This window comes from Microcaecilia unicolor, chromosome 4 (assembly GCF_901765095.1).
Source record: "Microcaecilia unicolor chromosome 4, aMicUni1.1, whole genome shotgun sequence".
Taxonomy (NCBI): domain Eukaryota; kingdom Metazoa; phylum Chordata; class Amphibia; order Gymnophiona; family Siphonopidae; genus Microcaecilia; species Microcaecilia unicolor.
The window spans coordinates 162,788,948-162,812,661 of record NC_044034.1 but is presented as its reverse complement, the minus strand read 5'-3'; the positions used below and the strand labels follow the sequence as shown (position 1 = coordinate 162,812,661).

At 43.9% G+C, this 23,714-nt stretch overlaps 1 protein-coding gene across 2 annotated transcripts in view; it reads right to left on the bottom strand.

The window, feature by feature from the left end:
- The window catches only part of TSPAN18 (tetraspanin 18), a 243,113-nt gene that overhangs the window by 67,959 nt on the left and 151,440 nt on the right, over nt 1-23,714 (bottom strand). The gene's annotated exons all lie outside the window — the stretch shown is intronic.

Below are 23,714 nucleotides of genomic sequence, written 5' to 3'. Positions count from 1 at the left end.
CATCTCTAGTTGATAGCTGCCCTGAATCCTGTTCGGAGGACTGGCATCTAAATTCAAGCAATAATTTAATGACTGGCTCAGACTGTTTCTGGTGAGTTTTGACAAGGCCTTTTCCACCAAATATATCCATACACCTCTCTCACCTCCAATTTTGTATTTGACAACCATGGTTTCTTCACTACACAGCGCAAGGCACAAAGAATTAAGTAATAGAGCCACAAAGATGACAATAATACTCAGAACAATGTTCAGTAATTTCTCCTGATAGCATAAATGCAAGTAGAGGATGCAGATTATTTCCCTTTAGCTGTAGCTTGTGGAGCAGGAAGGTTCCATAGAACCAGGTACTTCAGAGTAATTGCTATAATTTTACAATTAGGGATGACACCACTGTGCCTAATTGTGCCTCAGCAACAGCAGGAAATTTAATTACTGGATGCAGCAGAAACCAGAAGAACTGTCTGGATATGTCAGCCTCCGCACAGCAACTGCAGATCATGCTGGATCTCACTGTAAGACTTGCACCAGACATGCTGCTGGCTTCTTCCACAATTCTGTCTGTCATGGTGAGCCCCTTCCACCTGCAGTGAGACAGTGTACCATGAGGGGCTTGAAGAGAGTTCATGAGTTTCAGTTTCCCTTGTGGAGGAGTAGCCTAATGGTTAGTGTAGTGAGCTGAGATCTTGGGGAACCAGGTTCAATTCCCACTGCAGCTCTTTGTGATTCCTCAGCAAGTTACTTAGCCCTCCATTGCCTCAGGTACAACAACCTATATTGTGAGCCCACTAGAGACAGAGAAACGTGCCTATGTACACTGCTGTGTATGGCGAGTAGCACACTATAAAAATGAATAGTATTAGACCTAAGGGGCTATGACAAGATGCAGCTCTTCCTTATAAATCAAGGCCACTGCAGAGGGGAAGGAATAAGAAAATCTCAATAATATGTTTTACTGCATGACCTGTTTCCTCAGCTTAGCAGCCAACCAAAGGCCTCTCACTGACTATAGGGCAGCTATGAAGGTGATGGACAGATTATTTCAGTATCAGTAAAATCCACTCTGGAGGACTGGCCTAAAGGTTACTCCCAGGAAGCAGTAAAGGTAATTGGGTCCTCATCCGTCACCCCCCCCCCCCAGTCCCCCACCTCCCTGCCTTTGTTTCCAGCACCACCCCTGAACAGTACAGCTCCCCACTGAGCTTCAGTGGGCCCTCCCCAGGCCTACCTTGAAGGGCTCTAGTGACCTCTTTGGGGGCAGAAAAGAATCCCACTCTTTCCTGCCTGCTACTGCTACTCTACCTAGCACCGCTGCTTCTTCTTAATAGCTGCCAATACTTTCTGCGGTAGTCTTGTGGGTCTCGGCAGTCTTAGCAGCCATTTTGAAGATGCAGCAGCACCGGGAAGAGCAGCGGCAGTGGACAGGAAAGAGTGGGGTTCTTTCCTGCCCCTGAAGAGGCCACTAGACCACCAGGGCCCTTCAAGGTTGGCCCAGAGAGGGCCCACTGAGGCTCGGGGGCTGTAGAATGCGGGGGGGGGGGGCAACACTGGGCTCCCCGGAGCCTCTGGGACCTTGGGCACTGCCCGGTTATCCATATGGTCAGTCCACCCCACAGCGCCACTTTGAGAATGCACATAGCAGCCATGCTTAGTGATTGGCTTTTCTGCACAATCTCAGCTGACCAGCTGGCTTCCCTCCTATTGAGCTGCATGCTGCTTTTGTGAGCAGCTTGCTTGCATGACTTGCTTTGGGAATTGCCCTGTATTTCCAAATCAGTAAATTTTACCAAGGTGGAAGTACCACATGGTTCTTTCCGGGGACCTTTTTTTTTTTTTTTGTTACATTTGTACCCTGCGTTTTCCCACTCATGGCAGGCTCAATGCGGCTTACATGGGGCAATGGAGGGTTAAGTGACTTGCCCAGAGTCACTGCCTGTGCCTGAAGTGGAAATCAAACTCAGTTCCTCAGGACCAAAGTCCACCACCCTAACCACTAGGCCATTCCTCCACGCCACCTTTGTGTATCTTGCCCTGAGTCTGCCATCAATCTTAATTTTACTGGTGGCTTATTCTATTCTGCAAGGCTTACTGAAGAAAAAGCACAAACCTGGATTTTTGCAAAATGGTCCCAGCTAATATACTGTTTGTCCTATCCAATTATGTTTCAACTTCCAGTCTGGGATGGGGCCCACCTAGTCTGATCAAGCAGTGTTGCACATGGGAGGTGTATTACATGTCCTCCACTGGATAATGGAGTAGAGAAATGGGTGGAGGAGAGAAGATGGAGAGGAAGAGAAGAGAAGGGGCGCCATCACTATGCATCACAATGCCTTTCCATAGAGCTGATATGCATTTGTTCTGCTGTACATATAATCTACAAAGCCACTGCTAAACCCCTCTCCTGTTTGGCCTTCACAGCTAAGAACAATTGCAGGATACATTTCCAAGGTCTTCATTTGCACCAGTGACTCATTGCTGAGAGCTGGTAGCAAGGATGCCATAACAGCTTTCAACAGAGCGTAAGATATTGGAATTCAGTGAACATCTAACATAAAGCGGAAATTATAAACTAAAATCATTAAATGCATTAGCTGTGATTAAGACAAAATGTCATTCTAGGACTTAAAATGCTCTACTGCACCATAGGTACACACAGTTCCATCAAGATGATAACTGTTCAGAGCCAGACTGAATGAAAGCAGATGAGGTTCACTAATGGTCCAGACACCAACCGTATAGTTACACTGTCCACAAATGTCAAATAACCTCAAAGCATAGCTGTAGCGAGTGCGATTAATGATCACTGAAGCGTCTATTCCAAGACTGTTCATGATCTAAGTCAATGATACCTGGCTCCAACCTCTCTTAAGTCCTACTGTGATGAGCTCCAACCTGTGATTCAAAATAATTCCCAGGCAGCATCGTCTGCCAGAGTTAGTATTAAGCTGTCATAGAATTTTTCCTTGCTGGACAGGGAAGAGTGAAGGTGCGGGAGCTCTCAGCTGATGTGATGTGATAAGACATTGAAATAGGATTTGCCTTCTTACCTTCATGCTTATCTTTCCTGCAACTCAATGTGCTCTTTGGGTCAGATTTCAGATAAAAGTATGTAGGGAAAACAAGTGCCAAATAGCCTGCAAATTTGTTTTCATGACTTGGACATACAGCCTTTTTTCTTTTTGTTTTTCATGACTTTAGTTTCTTGAAATGCTATAAGGAAACAGACCCACCGGGGAATAATTCATGCAAGCAAAATGTTATACAAAAAGCACTGTGAGACTTTGGCCAACTTTTATATTTAGCACTTTTTACTGAAGATTTGATTACGGTCTGTTGTTTTTAAGTTATTCGGAAACCGTGGACTCCAACAGGCTTTCTTCCTAAAACATAAATCTGACCCTCTGCATATCAGACATGAAGGGAACATACCTGGGAATTTCTGAGGTGTGATTATCCTTAGATTCAGAGTGGGGATTAGCAGCAGGGGGGCAAAGAAAGGGGGGCCTTTGGAAAAGGAAGAGCACAGCAACATGTCAACTTTGCCTCTTTCACTCTTAAACACATTCTCTCTTTTTTTTTCTCCCTCTTCCTACCTGCAGGAGATGATCTCACTGCTCTCTCATCTGACCCTAAGAGTGACCCCCCAGAACTTGCTCCCCATCCCCAGGAGCAACCAGATTTCAGCTGATATAAATACTGGAGTGGGAATGGGCTCTAAGTGCGATTCTATAAAGAGCTCTCAACTCAGAGCACTCTTTAGAGAATAGTGCTCCATGCCAATTTTTTTCTGGTGCCCAAATTTGGCTGCTATTTACTGAATCCTGGCCTATATGCAGATAGCATGCACTCACTAAAAAAAGTATGCACTATGGGCTGGATTCAGCACATGGTGTTAAAAATTTATCACAAAAAAAAAAAAAATCGGTGCTGAATGGTACTCTATAATGGGCATTCTGGAATTGGTACCCTTTATAGAATAGTGCATAGCACCAGGATCTATGCCCAAATTTGAGCATGAAGAGAGTTACATCAACTGAAACCAGGTGTAAATCCCAGTGTGCAAATTGGGTGTAGATCTGCACTATTCTATAACACTGGCCATTGTAAGGGAATGCCTCTGACCCGCTCATACCTAAGGAAGTATTATTTCACAGAAAGGCTGATGGACAGTGGCGTAGCTATGTGGGGCCAGGGGGGCCTGGGCCCCCGTAGATTTGGCCCTGGACCCCCTGCCGACGACCCTCTCGACCCCCTTTTCCCGCCGCCAACCCACCGTCGCTGTCACCTGCCTTTGCTGGCGGGGGACCTCAACCCCTGCCAGTCGAGGTCCTCTTCTTCTTGCAAAAGGCTTCCACCATTGAACCAGGTGGAATTATCATACCATGATCTTTCATTGTAAGTGAAACTCTCCTGAACTATAAAACAGTGATTTGAAATTTATGTGGATTTTGCTCACATCTTTTTCAGTTGTAGCTCAAGGTGAGTTACATTCAGGTGCACTGGGTTTTTTCCTTGTCCCTGGAGGGCTCACACACTAATTTTGTACCTGAGGCAATAGAGGGTTAAGTGATTTGCCCAAGATCACAAGGAACAGAAGTGGGATTTGAGCTGGCCATCTCTGGATGGTAAGACAAGTGCTCTGACCACTAGGCTACTCCTCCACTCCAGTGAAATACACTGTAACACCTCCAGTCTTTTCTCTGGAGCAACAGGGGTTCAGCAATCCCTGTATGATCCCACTAGCCTGTAGCCTGGCTGAACAGGGTTTCTTCAGTCTTTCTACTGAACACCATGGCAACAAATCAGCCTCCATGTTTGATATTTAGAATGGCAGAATTCTTGAGGGTCCTACTATCTAGCAATAAAGCCTGACCAAGGGCTTTCTGGTATTTCTCAGAATTAGGAAATACAAAAAAAGGCTAATTAGTGTGCATCTGGAGAGGCCTTAACCTTGTCTGGGGAGTAATTGGGGAGGCAGCTGCTCTCTAAACCCTCCCTCCTCCTGTGTTGTAGTTCAGTGCAGCTCTCTCACTCAGCTCCACGGGGTTTTATAATCAGCATTTCCTACAAGGTACAGAGAAGTATGTGCACATATATTAAATACATGGTAACAGACACAAAAACTCAGAGTTAGGAATATATACGAAAAACGCGTGAATGGACAGTAGCCGAGGCTGAAGCTTGAACGATCAGCACTGCAGCTTAGAGGCTTCAAGCTTATGCTAATTAGGGACGTGCATTAGTTTGAAAAACAACATAGGAAACGTCAACAGCATATCCCGTGTCATTTCAAGGCATTGGCAAATGACAAGAAGCAGGGGAAAAAACATGAAATTTAATGTTTTCTCATGAGTCATCAACATTGTGCAGTATTTTGGAAGAGCAGCTTAGTGGTTAAAGGAAGCCCAGGTCAAATCCCACCACTGCTTCTTGAACAAGTCACTTAACCCTTCGTTACCTCAAATACAAAATTACATTTTGAGCCATCTGGAGACAGTTAGGGTACCTGAATGTAACTCACCTTTAGCTACCACTGAAAAAGGTGTGAGTAAAATCCGAATTAGTAACTAATCAGAAGAGTCTCATCTCTTTCCAAAAAAGCATACACTCTTAATGGCATAACGGCAAAAACTGAATAAAATAAACAATGCCAAACAAAATGTTTCTGGGGGCACACCCTTAGTGCCAATTCAACCCTTTTTTGTCCATCGCATAGACACAGAGGGGTCCACATCCAAAGGGTTTGTCCAGCTAACAAACCCCAATGCCTGAAATCCTTCTCCCCCCCATGAATAAACTTTGTCTGGTCAAAAATCAGGTCCTGGAGATGTCTTTGGGGTGTGGCTTCACTTTGGCCAGCCAGGGCTGAAATTCAGTGCCACAGTTGTACAGGAATCTCAGATCAGCCAAACGGGAGGCCTAAAGAGAACCAATTTTGTCTGATTACTTTTGGACCAGATATTCAGCCTGAATACATTTGGGCTTCTCATCCAGATAAAGTTGTCTGGTTATCTTTACCTGATCATGGGCAGCTGAGTACACCCCTCTAAAAGGGCAATTCTGTAACTAGACGGTGATGGTTATGAACCATGCGTGCATAAGTGGTATGAAAATGAGCACTTATGCATGCAAAGGTCCTTAACGCTATTCTGTATGGGTCCTCAAAAATACTATTGCACACAATGCAAGGGGGTGCATATGTGAGCAGAGCATGGGAAGAATATAGTCAGGACTCCCAGTTATACGTGTAACTTACAGAATACAGTAAGCGCACAACTATGGAACGCATTGCCAAAAGCAATAAAAACTATGCTCGACCACTTAAATTTTCGGAAAGCACTAAAGACAGAGCTTAGTCGAGATTGGGAGGCGGAGCTGGTAGTTGGGAGGTGGGGATAGTGCTGGGCAGACTTATACGGTCAGTGCCAGAGCCGGTGGTGGGAGGCGGGGATAGTGCTGGGCAGACTTATACAATCTGTGCCAGAGCCGGTGGTTGGGAGGCGGGGCTGGTGGTTGGGAGGTGGGGATAGTGCTGGGCAGACTTATACGGTCTGTGCCCTGAAGAGCACAGGTACAAATCAAAGTAGGGTATACACAAAAAGTAGCACATATGAGTTGTCTTGTTGGGCAGACTGGATGGACCATGCAGGTCTTTTTCTGCTGTCATCTACTATGTTACTATGTTATGTAGTAAGCGCACAACTATGGAACGCATTGCCAAAAGCAATAAAAACTACGCTCGACCACTTAAATTTTCGGAAAGCACTAAAGACAGACCTGTTCAGAAGAGCATACCCCACCATCCCAACATAAAAATGCCTGTTCACCTGCGACACAATGCAACCAAAGACTGTAACGAACATTACCTGACTCTTCTTCCCCCTTTTCCTCTCTAAGTTCCCCCAACTGTACCTCATGCTACTACAATATTCACTTTGTATTCATTCATTTGTTCAGACCGTAATTGGTAACGCTGTTAACGGTCATATGTAAGCCACATTGAGCCTGCAAAAGGTGGGAAAATGTGCGATACAAATGTAACAAATAAAAAAATATATATAATAGGCGATCCCCTTGTGGCCCCCACTTATACAATTGCCACCTACGAATTTTCAGAAGAACCCTGGTATCATTAGGGAAGAAGCACTCCAAGTGTTTGCAGATCACATGCCCTGCTATTTAACCAAAATCCTAATGTAGCATAATGTTGCTTCAGATATATTTTATATATAACATGTATTTGAAATTTAACCCTTGTTTTGGTGTGAGCATCAGGCAGGCTACACAAATCCTATATAATAAAACTCACCCTCAACGTTCTGAGGACACTGACGTCAGTGTCACTTCCTGCAGGCACTTCCTTCGGGTTCGAAGGGTTCGTGGTAGTGAAGCCACCAAAATCACTGTGTCTGGGCCCCGCCCTCGCGTCAAACGTGATGACGTCGAGGGCGGAGCAATGGCGTCAAAGATCGAGGGCGGATCAATGGCGTCAGTGGATGAAGGTGGCGTGCGTTGACGAGGTGCGGAGCAATGGCGGTCAGTGGCTTCACAACGCCGAAGGGGTGGGTAGGGAGGGGGGGGGGTTCGGGAGGAAAACCTTGCTAGCGCCCGTTTCATTTCCTCCAGAAACGGGCATGTTTTACTAGTATATTTATATTATATATATATATATATATATATTTTTTTTTTTTTTACTGGTTTGAGGGCAGAGCTGGGACTAGCAAAGCTAGGACAGCTGGCACGGAATCCACACACTCAACAAGCTTTCATCCATTAATAAAGCAGTCCACTAAGGTATGCTTCAAACTGTGAACTGTTTACATTAACTTGGATAGTTCAACACAGGGTCACTTCTACAGAATAACTATTTACAGTTTGCTGCATGAAAGCGCACACGTAGTATGTACACGCCCAGTCTGAGCTTTGTGCGCTGCACGGACCTTCCAAAGTCATTTTTCCTTGAATCCTGAAGTGTGGCAGCAGGACTAAGGGTTCAGACTTATTACTGACCCCAAATATTTCCTGTAACAATTAACTATGTAGTCTCTCTTGCATCCTGACACATTAAAAAAAAATGTAATGGGGGAGGGGGGGGGAGAGAAGGAGATGTGTTCCCAAAGTCTTTGATCCTCTGGTACAGTAAGTCTCATTCCTACAGCACTGTTTGGTGAATGCAATCAGTAAGAAATGTGTTTGTGCTGCTTGGGAGTTGAATGGCCATTTGGCTTACATCCTGTCCTTATGGCCATAAATGCATGACAAAGGGTCTGTTGTGGATCACTAGTTAAGAGACAGAACTGGCTTGCTTTTTACACAGGAAATTAGAAAACACATAAGCCATGGATCTTAATTATGAGAAGAGGCTTTGCAAATTCTATACCAGCATTAGGATGTATCTAAAGTGCTAAAAACATTTTAAAAAGCAGTTAAGTAAGAACCCCACAAAGTGACACTTCATATTCTCTACCTTGCTCTGCTGTAGCACTATGACTTTAGCTCATATCCCAGTTGTGCATGGGATCAGATCATTATATTCTAAAGAGGAGATGTTGTGGACAAGCATAAGAAGTACATTAAAATAAGATTTAAAAATAAAAACTCTCTTGGGATAACAATTTGTCCACCTGTGCCAAACTGTGGTAAAAGAGGGTAAGCAGCAGAGATAATTCACAGTTTTATCTCTGTTAAGATTAGGTTTCTGGCCTCAGGGCCACTGAGGGGGGAACGGAGGGGCAAGATTCTCCGGGCCCAGCCAACAAGGGGGGCCTGGTGCTACTGCCATGTTGGCAAGGCTTCCCGGCAGTGGCACTGGCGCAAGCAGAAGAAGGATGCATTCATTGGTCTCCTGCTCATGGGTTATCGCGTTAACGCTTTGTCTTCTCTGCAGCTGAAGGTTCTTCGTCCTGCCTCACTCGTCCTGCCATCTCCTGACTGTGACTACTTCCTGTTTCCACCGGCTCTGCAGCAGGGGAGAAGACTCAGAGTTAACATGTAACTGGACAACCTGGTCCTGTTTGACACTCTGCATGAGCATAGCAGGAGAGAAGACAGACAACCGGTCTGGTCTGAGGTAGGGTCATGGTTGATAGAAAAAATCACTTTGGTTGGTGTGGGGGAGGGGCCCTTGTTTGCCCCGGGCCCGGCTTTGTCTCTTTGCAGCCCTGTCTGGTCTGGTGGCAGAGTACAAGCAAAAAACAGAAGAACTACCTTCCAAGGGTATTACATCTCTGCTGTTTGTTTTTTTTCTAGTGGCTGGATACAACATATTTTGCCTCTCTAGCTGCTGTTTCTCCAGTTTCCCCCAGGATTACATAGTTTTCCTTGCTCATTCTTGTGTGGGATGCCTTTGACTTTCTCTGTCAGCACTGTGAAATGTGTGTCTAATATCTTATTTTGCACAACATAGAAGGAAATCAACTTCTCTTTCTGTTTCTCCAGTCTTGTACGACATGCTCTCCTCTTGTGGTTTCCATGTCTATTTTTGTCTACACATTTCTGTTTCCAATTTGTACTCAGTCAGGACCAGACGCACTAGAACAGTGGTTTTCAACCTAGTCCTCAGGGACCACCGGCCAGTCAGGTCTTCAGGATATCCACAATGAATATGCATGAAAGAGATCTGCATACTAAGAAGGCAGTGCATGTAAATATTTCTCATGCATATTCATTGTGGATATCCTGAAAACCCAATTGGCCATGTGGTCCCGAGGACTGGGTTGAAAACCACTGTACTAGAACATTCTTCCTATTCTGTGACTATGAGGAAAGTGTTTAGTATATCTGGCTTTAAATCTGTATTTTGGGACACATGATTTTCTCCAGCCTTTTCAACTCTTCTATTTCCATAAAGTAAATGGAGACTGTGCCACAGTGGCATTCCTAGGGGGGGCGGTCCGCCCCGGGTGCACGCCGCTTGGGGGGTGCCGCGCGTGCCTGTCTGTCGTTCGTTCCATGCTCCCTCTGCCCCGGAACAGGAATGTTCCGGGGCAGAGGGAGCATGGAACGAACGACGGACAGGCGCGTGCGGCACCCCCCTAGCGGCATGCACCCGGGCGGGGGGTTCTTTTGTGGGGGGATCCTTTCGCCGGGGGGGCGCTGCATCCAGGGGGGGTCACGCTGCATCCGGGAGGGGGGCGCTGCACCCGGTCTGCCCCGGGTGTCAGCCCCCCTAGGAACGCCACTGCTGTGCCAAGCAATAGGTGCATTGTGTGACTCACTCATTGGCATTCCCCCCTCCCCCGCCCTGCCCATTTTGCCACCACCAGTGACAGGAGACAGTGGGGTGGGAGCAGCTTCTGTACCCCTCCGTATGTGAACCCTATGTGGCTACACCGCTCGCAAAGCCCTTGGTTCTTGGTTTGTTGCTGAGAACATGACCTTCCAGCAAAAGAAGCAGTTTCACAGTGAGGGGTGTTACTAAAGTGCACTAAGAAACCCTTACCGACTGCACACATATTTCAAATGACCGTGTAGATTTCAGGGGGATTTAGATCTGGAGGCTGTACAGTGAGTTGTTTTTCTTCTCTTTGTAATTTTATATCTTGCATTCTTTTCTTTTGTGTGAATGGGATGCTTTCCTATTAGTTACTGTATTTCCTTTCGGCTTTTACTTAATTTTACCGTAAACCACTTTGATCTGTGTGCTAATGGCAAAAAAAAAAAGCTAAACCAAGAGGAAGTACTGTAATTGCTAAATTTTATTTGTTTATACTCTGCTTTGATGTTTTATCTACAGAAAGAGGAATATCAAGTGCAAATAACTAAATCAAGTATATCAGATCATTTATTTGCATCAAATACCCTATAAAAGCATTTATTTTGGAATATCACCTTACTGTACAGCGGTGAGCACAAAATGATTTTCTGTAAGTCTGGCACTTAACATAAGAACATAAGAGTTGCCTTACTGGGTCAGACCACGGACCCACCTAGCCCAGTATTCTGTTTTCAACAGTGGCCAGTCCAGGTTAAAAGTACCTGACAGATTCCCAAATAAAATTTTCTCCTATTTGATTTAAATGTGCTATTATGTAACTTCATGAAGTGTCCCCTAGTCTTTGACTTCTCCAAACTGTAAACAATCGATTTGTGCTTACTCATTAAGTAGAGGAGTGTGGTAGCCGTGTTAGTCCACTCTTAAGGTTATCAATAGAAATCAAACAAAATAAAACATGGAAAAGAAAATAAGATGATACCTTTTTTATTGGACATAACTTAATACATTTCTTGATTAGCTTTCGAAGGTTGCCCTTCTTCGTCAGATTGGAAATAAGCAAATGTGCTAGCTGACAGTGTATATACAGTGCTTACTCATTGTACTCCATTCAGGATTTTATAGACCTCTATCATATGTCCCCTCAGCAGTCTCTTCTCCAGAAGACTGTTAGAGAGAGCATGGGGTACAGCCTGGCCCCTAAGCTCCTCAAAGAGTCCCTGAGTCTGAAGACAGGATGGGGCTGCAGTTACACAAGCTTTAGAAGAATAAAAATGTGTTTTACATACATTAGTTGGGCCAGACAGTAAGGGATATTAAGATTGCTGGTTCCACTTTTGAGACATGGCCATTATTGAAACGTGGGAACATCTCAACATCTGTCTTATAGGATTTATTGTGTTTCAATATTTTACACATTTTCTGAAGCCCACAAAGGGGCATTTCAGTTTCTGTACATATCCTATGTTAATTCAGACAGTGTGAATAAGTCCTTATACACTTTCCCCACAGATCGCAAAGGCTTCTGAAAACCACACCAGCTGCCCAAGGAACTGGGAACCTAAGCTCAGCTCTTCAGCTCTCTGCACCTCCATATCACATGGTCCATTCTCCAGTGCACCAATGTTATTAGTGAATGGCAGGCTTCAGTCACGGACACCTTAATGAGAAAAGAGGATGATGCTGGCATATAGATTGAGCTCCCGCCTCCCACTTGTCCCAGGCTCATTAGCACAGGTCCCCTTCACAGAGAAACCTACAGCAGCACACACAGCTTCAATCTACAAATCAAAGCTCCTATGGTGAACCGAAAGGAAACCTAGCCTAGACCCATTCTCCCAGGCACTATTTATCCCCAAACAGATCATTTTCATGTGGATTTTTAAAATTATTATTTTGCTATTTTAGGTCTTAAAGTCAATGTTATATTGGGTTTCATTAGTTGTGTTTTTTATTGTTTGGTTTTTATGCATTGAAACAAATATAATACTTTTGTATTGGGGGCTGAGGTTTAATGGCACTGGAGTGATTCTAACCAGCCAGAAATGGCTACTGAACAGTTAAACCACTTGATCGGGATGAACCGGTTGTATTCAGCAGCACTTAGCCAGATTGTGCCGCTGAAAATGTCCAGTTAGCACCTAAGGCAAAACCGGCTATTTTGGGGGTGTTCAGGGGGTGCAGTCAACATTTAATCGGCCAATGTAACTGCATAAAAGTCAGGTCTATCTTTATGAGGATCACTGTAGCTGATTAAGGGGGTCTTTTACAAAAGAACACTAGCATTTTTAGTGCATGCTAATGATTTACATGCACTAAACACTAGAGATGCCCATAGAAATATATGTCAAACCGTTATGGCAATAATCTACTACAATATTTTAAATATACAATACACAGACTGGTAGAGATAGTAAAAACTGGTAGAGTTTTTAGAATCTTGTAAGTGAAACAATGTGTATATCGATTAATTTAGATATATATGTGTATTGGGGAAGTCTCATATTGTCACCAAGGTATTGCTTTTGTCACCAGTGTAGGTGATCCCTTATTCTGTGACTGTTTGTAACCATCGACTAACCTCCTCCTTCCGTTGCTGAGATATTGATTAATTTTTTGTGTATTTATGTTGTTTTGTATTTTTTAACTTTTTTGTCATTCAAATTTACATACTCGTTTGCTCGCTTGCTTTCACTATAAAACCTTTATCTCCTTCCGAATGGAATCATACATCAGATGGTATCGGAGAACCGTTAAAGCTGTACTCATATGCTTTCAAAAGCTTTTCAATCAACATTTATCTGTGTGTCCAGGTGCTGTTGTTTGCCCGACAGGTGCCTGTTTCGCTCCGTTTGGCTTTTTCAAGGGAGTCACACTCAGGACAGTCTCACAGCCTCCGCATTCGCTCGTGAAATCACAGATAAGTGTTGATTGTATATGGTGCCCATGTGCACTTTATTACATAGGCCACACAAAAAGACAATTGAAAAATCGCTTAGCGGAGCATGTCAGTAATTTAAGGTTAGGCAAAAAGGAAAGCCCGCTAGTAGCTCATTGGCAGCGATATAATCATTCGATCGAACAACTTCAATGTGTTGTATTGACGCAGATTATACCCACTAATAGAAGTGGTGACATAAGTGCCCGCTTATTACTTTTGGAACAACGATACATCTACACTTGGGGAACAGTCACCCCGAACGGCCTCAATTTGGAGGTCGAGTGGGTGTGACGTCATGACGTTACGTTAGTTTCTTTTTGGGTATTTAAGTCTTGTTCTTTGGTTCGCTTTTGATAGTTTCCGGTGGTGTGATCCCAAGGCGGAAGTCCGGCCGATCCCCACTCGGCGTGCAGCCTGACACAGTATTATTAGTAAGTGTTATTTAAATGAATTAGAAGATATATAATAGAATTAAAGTTAGATTTGAATACATAAGTATACATAGAAGATAATTGTTATTAATGTTGTTATAGTTGTGGTTCCTCCTGACGAAGGAGACGAAATGCCGATCAGCATTGAGGAACCGGCAAGTTGATGTTTTCAAACTTGGACACACGTTCCTTGCCACCATTATTTGTGGATTTCAAGCATTTTCAGTGACATTTTTCTCTCAACAAGAAACATCTTTGCGGAAGGTGGAACTGTCCAATCCTTCACGCGCCTGTTTGGATGTACATAAAATCATTGATGCTATAATGGACTAATGGACATAAGACTATACGCGGGTTTCTATTTATAGACCCTATATACACAATGAAAGCAGTGATTGATTATTTAGCATCATAATAGAATTTATGTATTATTTGGTGTATCATGGTTGAGGTTAATTTGACAGTTTCATATTGTCACTACACCTCTGTATGGATGGCGGTAACGTGTGGATGTCTAAGTGAGATAATGCACTATTATGTATGCAATTGAGTGTGAGTGATTGATATTTATTGTTAATAAAGTAATAGGTTGTTTATAAGTTCTGGAGTCTTTAGTGAGTACAAAATTATAAATACACAAGAAGTGAAAACGTTTTAGGAGAGGAACACTACCATTAACTCTTGTCTTATTAAAATGTAGAATTTACCATGTAGCAGAACAAAAGGGCCCAGGCCTCATCGAAAACATGCCTACGGTCCCCGAGTTCATATGTAATTTGCTCCATATATACAACATTCCATACTTTAAGAAATCATTCTGTTACAGGAGGAGGAGTCAGCCTTTTCCAGTATCTCGCAATTACACTTCTTGCTGCCAATAACATACCAGAAATCATTCTTTCATACTTCTCCAGTATTATCCACTCAGGATCTTCTCCCAAGAGCATTTCTAATGCAGAATTAATTAGAGGTATATTAGTAATCTGTGACAGAATTGGTTAAACCTGTTTGAATCTCAGGTCCTCAGGGTTTAAAGTCCAGTGGATTCCCCAGAACTGCACAGTTTGAAGAACTGACTTCAGTAAACCCTGTTTGGGCTTTTCATAAGGTGGCTGTAGCAGGGGCATTAGCCTGGGCTGGGTACTTAACCACCACACTTCTCATGCCTCAAATTACATTCCACTTTCCCAAGCACAGAACAGGCCCCTCTGTAAGGGAACAAACAGCCCTGCCAGAGGAGATGAAAGGGGACTCTGAACTTTTTTTTTTTATTTCATGTTGGTCTCTTTAGCACCAGCTTCACAGTGCTGAGACAAGTGAAATCATATTGTAAATCCAGACAAAATAATCGTTCTACATATCGGTCCCACGTTTCAGATCGAAACATAAGGTACACTGCCCGCACACTGGTATGATTTCAGTTTGTCAAAACTGTGCACAAGAAAACCACCCTAATTTAATTGAATTTGGCACTTTACCGACAAAGTCCAAGTGGTTTACATTTAACAGTGTTGTTAGTAAGTTAATTAATTAATAATAATTAATAATATCTTACAGTGGAACCATTCAATATACAGTAAACAGAATTACATTATATCTTATATTAACTAGCTAGATATGTTTAAACTATCTTTTAGGACTGACTGAGGATATAAGGCTAACATCATAAGGATTAACTATTTATATAGGCTGACATAGTACGAATCGCAGGCCTTTAATCATTTTTCCGGGATGGTGAGGGATCCATTTTGTGAATGTTCTGATAAGGTTTATTCGGTGGTTTCGTGCTTCATCAAATTTATGCAACTCAATCCCATTTAAAGAGCTCTCTCAAGGGGACATTGTCAGTTTTATATGGCAAAAAAGCACATATAGTCAGCAATGTCAAAATTGTGCAACCCGATCCCATTTAAACAGCTCTACATGGGGAACGTTTTATTTCATGTTATGTTTTATTAATTTGAACAAAGGGCACTCTATTTTCTACACCAAGCTCACTTCCCATGGCCTTATCTGGAAAAAGAGCTTAGAGCTTGGAGAAATGAGCTGAGAATTCTGGTGTGAATTGTTCCACCTCTTTGCTCTGTTACTTTAAGCAAATCAGTTCTCCTGTCTTGCTCCACTAAACTTAGACAGGTCTTGGGCTGAAACTGCTTTATGAGCTGCCTTCACTTAAAATATCATCTGAAAAAACTAGTCCTAGTATTCTGCTTTTTCCATAAGGGGAAGAGAGGAGGTGACTGGAAGACAGCAAGACGGATAGAGAAGAGCAGAAGGAAAGGGAAGGATGGGAAAGAAGAGTAAGGACATCTATTTATTTATTTATTTATTTATTTATGTATTTAAAAGATTTGATATACAGTCCTTTTAGATAGTGAAATCAAATCAAAGCAGTTTACAAAGAGGGGCATAATCGAACGGTGCCGGCCAAATAGATGGCTGGCCAACTATTTGGCCAGCGCCGCAAAGAGCAGTCCCGAACCGTATTATCGAAAAAGATGGCTGGCCATCTTTCGTTTCAATAATACGGTTGGGGCCGGCCAAAAATTAGAGATGGCCGGGTTTGAGATGGCCGGCATCATTTTTCGCCGATAATGGAAACTAATGCCAGCGATCTCAAACCGGGCTAAATCCAAGGCTTTTGGTCATGGGAGGAGCCAGCATTTGTAGTGCACTGGTCCCCCTCACATGCCAGGACACCAACCGGGCACCCTAGGGGGCAATGCAGTGGACTTCAAAAATAGCTCCCAGGTGCATAGCTCCCTTACCTTGGGTGCTGAGCCCCCCAAATCCCCCCCCCCCATAAAAACCCACTCCCCACAACTGTACACCACTACCATGGCCCTTAGGGATGAAGGGGGGCACCAATATGTGGGTACAGTGGGTTTTGGGGAGGTTTGGAGGGCTTAACATTTACCACCACAAGTGTAACAGGTAGGGGGGGATGGGCCTAGGTACACCTGCCTGAAGTGCACTGCACCCACTAAATACTGCTCCAGGGACCTGCATACTGCTGTCAGGGAGCTGGGTATGACATTTGAGGCTGGCAAAAAAATATATATTTTTTTTTTTGGAGTGGGAGGGTGTTGGTGACCACTGGGGGAGCAAGGGGAGGTCATCCCCGATTCCCTCCGGTGATCATTTGGTCAGTTGGGGCACCTTTTTAAAGCTTGGTCCTGAAAAAAAAGGGACCAAGTGAAGCCGGCGAAATGCTTGTCAGGGCCGGGTTTCTTTTTTCCATTATCAGGCGAAGCTGGCCATCTCATGAGCAAGCCCCCATCACGCCCCCGTCCCACCTTTGCTACCCTACCAACATGCCCCCTTGAAATTTGGCCGGCTCCGCGACAGAAAGCAGTTGGCGCCGGCCAAAATCGGCTTTCGATTATACCGATTTGGCTGGGTTCAGGAGACCGCCAGCCATCTCCCGATTTGTGTCGGAAGATGGCAAGCGATCTCCTTCGAAAATAAGCTGGAAAGTGATCCAGTTCTTTTAATAAATTCTAAAAAAAATAACACCACACCAAAATTAAACAAACTACAAATAGCTAGTGCTCATTAAAAATCTATAGATAAAAGGAAACAAAAAATATTTAACCTGATGTGCCTGAGGAAAGTCAGGAATCAATAAAACGCTAATCAAAAAAAATATGTCTTCAGGCCTTTTTCAAATTGCTCCAGTCTTGTCCTAGTCTGCAAATCCTGAGGAAGAGAAATGCACAGTGATGACACTAAAAAAAGAGAAACGATCAGGAAGAAGGAAACGGGAAAAGAGGAGAAAGCAGGAAAGGGAGTGTAAAGGGGGGGGGGGTGCAAAAAGAATGGAAAGGACAGAAGGGAAAGGAAAAAAAGATGAAGGGATGGAGAAAGAAGAAGTCAGGATGTGCAGCTGTGTTATTTTAAGAAACTTAATTCTGAATAATCCTCTCACTTTATAAATGCAGGGCTGTGGATTTCAGGCACAGAGGTTCAAAAGAAAGGATGTCAGAAGACTTAGCAGCGTAATACAGTGAGTCTGAGTCTGAGGTCACCTGAGGTCAAGCGCTTAGCCAATACCAAAATTTAACTTTTATATTCGTCAGACTCCCTGATATACCTCACCCTATAGCTGAATTTTCAGTATAATATTTCACTTTAGAATGTCCCTTTTATCCCAGTTCATCCAATGTCACAACTGGGATTTCTACACCTTTTGCAGGAGGTCTGATCCCTTTAACTCCTAAAGAAGAGGGGAGAGAAAGGCTCAGCTCTGCCTTTTAATCTCTTGCTTCAAAACATTTGTGGGAGGTTCTCAATATGGAAAGCTTTATAGTATAGGGAAGTTGAGAAACCATGACAGCTGAGCCACTAATGCTCACCCTCCAGGAAGCAAACAATACAGATCAGACCAAAAGTTCTCTTTCATTGCCATAGCTCTGGTAAGTTTAGCACCACTTTGAAGATAAGTGTTAAATGTTGGCATACTGGTAGTGAAAGGCACACTGACATTTAAGATGAGCAGAGGTACAGCTGTTCCTTCAGGGCCTCCTCCCAATCTAAGACCCCACTCACCCTCCCACCTCCCCTCAAAACAGAAAAAGCCCCCTCTGTGTCCCCTCAAGCCCTGTATCCTCCAAACAGACTCCATTGGGAGTCAATCATCACCCTCGCATCACCCTCACCCTTGGTTCACAGTCAAGGCCTCAAATGATCCAAACAAGAAGTCCCCTGCTGGCCCAAACATGACCTCTGGGTTGTGAAAAGGGGTGAGAAAATTGGGCAACCAGTCCGGGCACCAGGGTAAGAGAAGTGCAGCACCCTTCTGTCAGTGCCTTGCCTCTCTTCGCATTTCTGCAGCCCTCAGTAACACAACAGCTGTTTGAACTGTAAGGTGCTCCACAGATAAAGAGCCCTGCATGATTCAAACAGCTGATCAGTAAAACCTCAGGCTGCAGCAAGAAGAGTGGAAGTATCAGCTTTGATAAGATTGAGGAGCATGTGAACTATGGAAGGCTGACCATCTCCCCCCCCCCCCCCCACCCACCCAACAGCAACATCAGAGGGGTACCCCCCTCAAACCCTGCCTGGTGTGCCATTTAGCCTGCCTATCAGTTGTCCTGAGGATCCCTTACCTCTACCCTTGATCCTATCAAGAAGTTCCTTAAGGGGTCTATGCATGACCTCCCTCCCCCCCCCCCCCCCCCCACACCAAGTCATTAATATAATAGTCATGATGCACCTCACTGGACATGACCTGCCAAAGAGAATTCAGGGTATTTGATTCAGAAATGCCTATGTAAGTCCGGCCTGATAGCTCAGCATTACAGTACAAGAACCTGAGTTTGATTCTTGGGTCATATCTTATGTGAAGGAGGCAATGTTCCCAGTCTCTAGAGGGAAGGAATCCCTGTCATTGTGACACCTAGTGACCAGATGTAGGGCCCATGATTACGGAGTTATGTAAAGAATCCTGTTCCATTGGCCCTAGCAGAGGATTGGATTACATAAAGCTTGAACAGGTTATAAAACAGGGGAAAATCACTTTGGGGTAGTTGTGAATGAAACTCCTAATGTTGGATCCCAGCCCCAGTTCTGATTGAGCTGGAAGTCCAAAGAGGCAGGAGAAAATTGTACCCCCCTTCCTTGCCCCTAAATAAAATCTGTCTATCATACACTATAGACATATTCAGTAATCTAAATCTACCCTACAGATTGAAGAATTGGGATGAAGGACAATAACTTGTAAAATCCAGGCTATTGTGAGTCAAAATGAACACCGAAGAACCAACTGAGAAATGAAAGGAACTGGTTATTTCTTAATGAACATCACAGGAAATGAACCAGTTAATTTTATTTTTTTTATGAACACTGAAGAACTGACTGAGAAATGAAAGGAACAGGTTATTTCATAATGAACACCGAACAACTAACTGAGAAATAAATGGAACCGGTTATTTTTAGTGAACACCCAAGAACTGACTGGGAAAAAGAAATGAACCCATTATTTCTTAATGAACACAAAAGGAAAGGAACCAGTTATTTCCCAATAAATCCCAATAAATAAATAAATAAATACATTTCTTAATTAAAGAACCGATTGAAAGAAACCAGTTATTTCTTAATGAACACTGAAGAACCAATTGAGAATTGAAAGGAATCAGTTATTTCTTAATGAACACTGAACTAACTGAGAAATGAAAGGAACCAGTTATTTCTTAATGAACACTGAAGAACTGACTGAGGAATGAAAGGAACCATTTATTTCTTAATGATCATCAGAGAACTGACTGGGGGGGGGGGGGGGTGTCAGAAATCCTCGCTCTTCTTTTGTAGTTATTGAACTCTGTGCCTAATGGGATCACACTCATGATGCTACCCTGCAGAACTGTCTGGGTGCCTCCCAAACACCATATACACTGCAGAGTGCAGTCTGCAAACACTGAGTAATTCCTGAGCCCAGGAGAAGTACAGAACTAATTCTACTGCACTATTTCAAGAGATGTAATCAGTGGATGGACCAGAAAAAGAAAGTGGCTTTCACTCTTGCAAGGGTTGCACCACGGCCACAGAGAGACTAAGCCGGGCCCGGGGCAAGGCCGCCCCCCCCCCCCCCGCTGCCGCAGCCCCCCCTGCTCTCAAGCCGCCGGTGCCGCAGTCCCAAGTCTCCACCCGCCCACCCCCAGCCCCATCGACAGCCCCCTCCATCCACCACCGGGCCCCCTGCATTCAAATCAACAGCACCTCACCTCCGTATGAAAGCGGCAGATCGCCTACCTTCAGGCCTTCCCTCACTGTGTCCCGCCCTCGTCTGATGTAACTTCCAGTTTCCGCGAGAGCAGGACACAGGGAGGGCCCGAAGGGAGGCGATCTGCCACTTTCATATGGAGATGAGGCGCTGCTGATTTGAATGCAGGGGGCCCGGTGGCAGACAGAGGGGGGCTGTCGACGAAGCCGAAAGCAAGCAGGTGAGACCGGGGACTGCAGCGCCGGTGGCCTGACCCCGGCGCCAGGCCCCCCTTGGAGGCCCGGGGAATTTTGTCCCCCCTGCCCCCCCTCTCGGCGGCCCTGGGTTGCACTTCTGAGAGTGAATAGCTTTGGCACAGAACCTACCAGCATATGTAACATCTGGGCTTGCTTCCTAACAGCACGGATGTTCCTGCTCACTCCTGCCTTCTCCTTCCTTTCCATTTAATTCCCAGGAGTAGCACTGGTGTCTGTTCTCTGCTGCATTACTGAGGAAAAGTGCTTTATAAAGCAAGGGACAGGGAGGATCCCCCTGGTCATATCTGTACCATGTCTTTGCTCAGTTAATCTTTCAGCACCACATAAATTTTATAGGAAATCCAGTCCCTCTGCCTTCCAGTTTCAGCTCAATTACCTCAGCACTGTGAAAAAATGGGGAAACTGTTTTTTTTTAGACGTATTGGACCAAACTTTGCTTATAACAGCACAGATCACTGCAGACACAAATGTTTATCCAGGGAGAATATACTTATGTCAAGAGTTCTGCAAGTGGAATAACCTACAGCATGACTCTATTATTATAAAAGGAGTTCTAGGCAAGGAATTTCAATAGGCAAAATATTCTCTGAACAGGGCGCTTGAAAGCAGAAGGCCAGGCAGTGTACGTAGGGAAGAAAGAGGTAAAGGATTCCTCCAGGGACTGTCCACTCCTCTAATGGTTGGCGTCCATATCCCCTGCTGTAGTGGGAGTGGGGAGATGTGAAGGTACTTCCCAGACCAGCCTGTGTAATCTATGGAAGCTGCTTGAAGCAGCAACTGGGAGTCAGGGGACCTTGAACTGGGGGAGGAAGGGAGTGGAGCAGAAGAACTAGGCCAACTGGGTGTGGTATAGGCTTTTTATTTTTCTAGACAAGATCAATGGTCAAAATCTCCACTCTCACAAAAAAAGTGTACACTGATTTCTTTCCTTCTTTCAAAATATGTTGTTGTTTTTTTTAAATATTGAATATGATAAACCACTTGGCTGTCCCAGGAGGCCTAAAGGCAGTAATTCAAATGACTGAAGAAATTTCAGTTTCAGAAAATTCCACATCCCACCCTCTATGCATTCCCATATGTGAGGCTGTCCACTTTTAAGGTGACTGTGTATAGGTTTTGACAGTATTTACCATGCATTTAGTTTCTATCTACACAAAAAGGCCTAGGTCTTTTTGGTAGCTGTCTAGATTGTGGCTTGGCAGCACTTCATAGAGCCGATGAAGCTGCCATTGTCTGGCTCACTACACACAGCACTGTTTGCACACAATAAGAATAATACAGAAAAGGAGTGAGCTAAATCCAAGTCCTTTAGCCTTTATTTACCATCCTTTACCATATGGAGGAGTGGCCTAGTGGTTAGGGTGGTGGACTTTGGTCCTGAGGAACTGAGTTCAATTTCCACTTCAGGCACAGGCAGCTCCTTGTGACTCTGGGCAAGTCACTTAACCCTCCATTGCCCCATGTAAGCCACATTGAGCCTGCCATGAGTGGGAAAGTGCAGGGTACAAATGTAACAAAAATAAAATATATTACTATGGGGCTCATTTTTGAAAGAGAAAAATGTCCAAAAAGTGTCATAAAGCAGCATTTGGACAAATTTCTTCTAAAAACATCCAAATCGGTATTTTTGAAGCCTAATTTACAGACATGTATCTATGCAATTTGTTTGCCCTGCATCCAAATCACAAAGGGGGTATTTCAGGGGCAGGATTAGGAATGACTTAGGGCATTCCTAACATTTGGATGTTTTATGGCCATAATGTTTTGATCTAGACCTGTTTTTAGAATGAATAAATTGTTTAAATTCAAACCCCAAGGGAGAGAGATGTCAATCAATGTTCACAAGTAGAATCAATCCCGCAGAAGATTATAATTATAAATCACTTGACAGCAATCACAGGAAAAGTTTACACAAACTTATACTATGTTTAGGGTTAAAATATCAAAGCTTTCAGTATAGGCTGTCCTCTATAGCCGAGACAAAGTTTTAGTGAGAAAACACTGAACTTCTGCTCACTTAAATGCTCTATACTTCATGACACTTTTCATTATTTTTCCAACAATATGTGACTCTTTAAATACAAAATACAGGAGTCATTTTACAAAGGCGCGCTAAAAAATGGCTTGCGGTAGTGGAGGTGCAGGTTTTGGGTGCACGCCGATCCATTTTTTAGCACGCCTGTAAAAAAAGGCCTCTTTTTTTTTCCCAAAAATGGACATGTGGCAAAATCAAAATTGCTGCGCGTACATTTTGGGTCCGAGACCTTACCGCCAGCCATTGACCTAGTAGTAAAGAATCTGGGTGGTAATGAGCTATGCGCATCAACTGCCACTTGGCGCGCTTTCCGTTACACGCACCAGAAAATAAAAAATATTTTACAGATGCATATAGCGGACGCGCACCAAAATTGAAATTAACGCAAGGGCCATGCGGTATAATCTGCTGAAAAACAGCTTTCTATTTAAAAAGCTAAATCAAACTGAAATGATATTAATAGCACCAGATTTTCAAAAACCGCAAAACGACGAAAACGTATCTTGAGATTTCTATATGTTCCACATGGCTGCTTTATGTACAGTGAGCCAAAGGTCAGCGTTTTCTCACTAAAATTTTGGCATGGCTGTAGAGGACAGCCTATACTGAAAGCTTCTCATATTTTACACCTAAACATTGTATAAGTGAGCGTAAACTAGTCCCGTAATTGCTGTCAAGTGATTTATAATTATACTCTTCTGTGCGATTGACTCTACTTGTGGACATTTAGAACAAATAAGGCACAAAAAGGTGCCCTAAATTACCTAATGACTACTTAAAGGAATCAAGGATGACCCACTTCTTCCCCCAGTGGTGACTGACCCCCTTCCACCCCCCAAAGACACATCTTATGTCTATGACAGCTTCAGATGTTATGACCAGTTTTATTAGAGCAGTAAGCAGGTCCCTGGAGTAGTGTAGTAGTCAGTGAAGTGCAATGCAGAGGGGAACACAGACCCATATCCCACTCTACCTGTCACACTTGTGGTGGAAAGTGTATCCCTCCCACACTCACCAGAAACCTACTGTACCCACATATAGGTGACCCCCTTCACCCATAAAGGTTATTGTAGTGTGTACAGTTGGGAACAGTAGTGTTTTTGTGGGTTTTAGAGGACT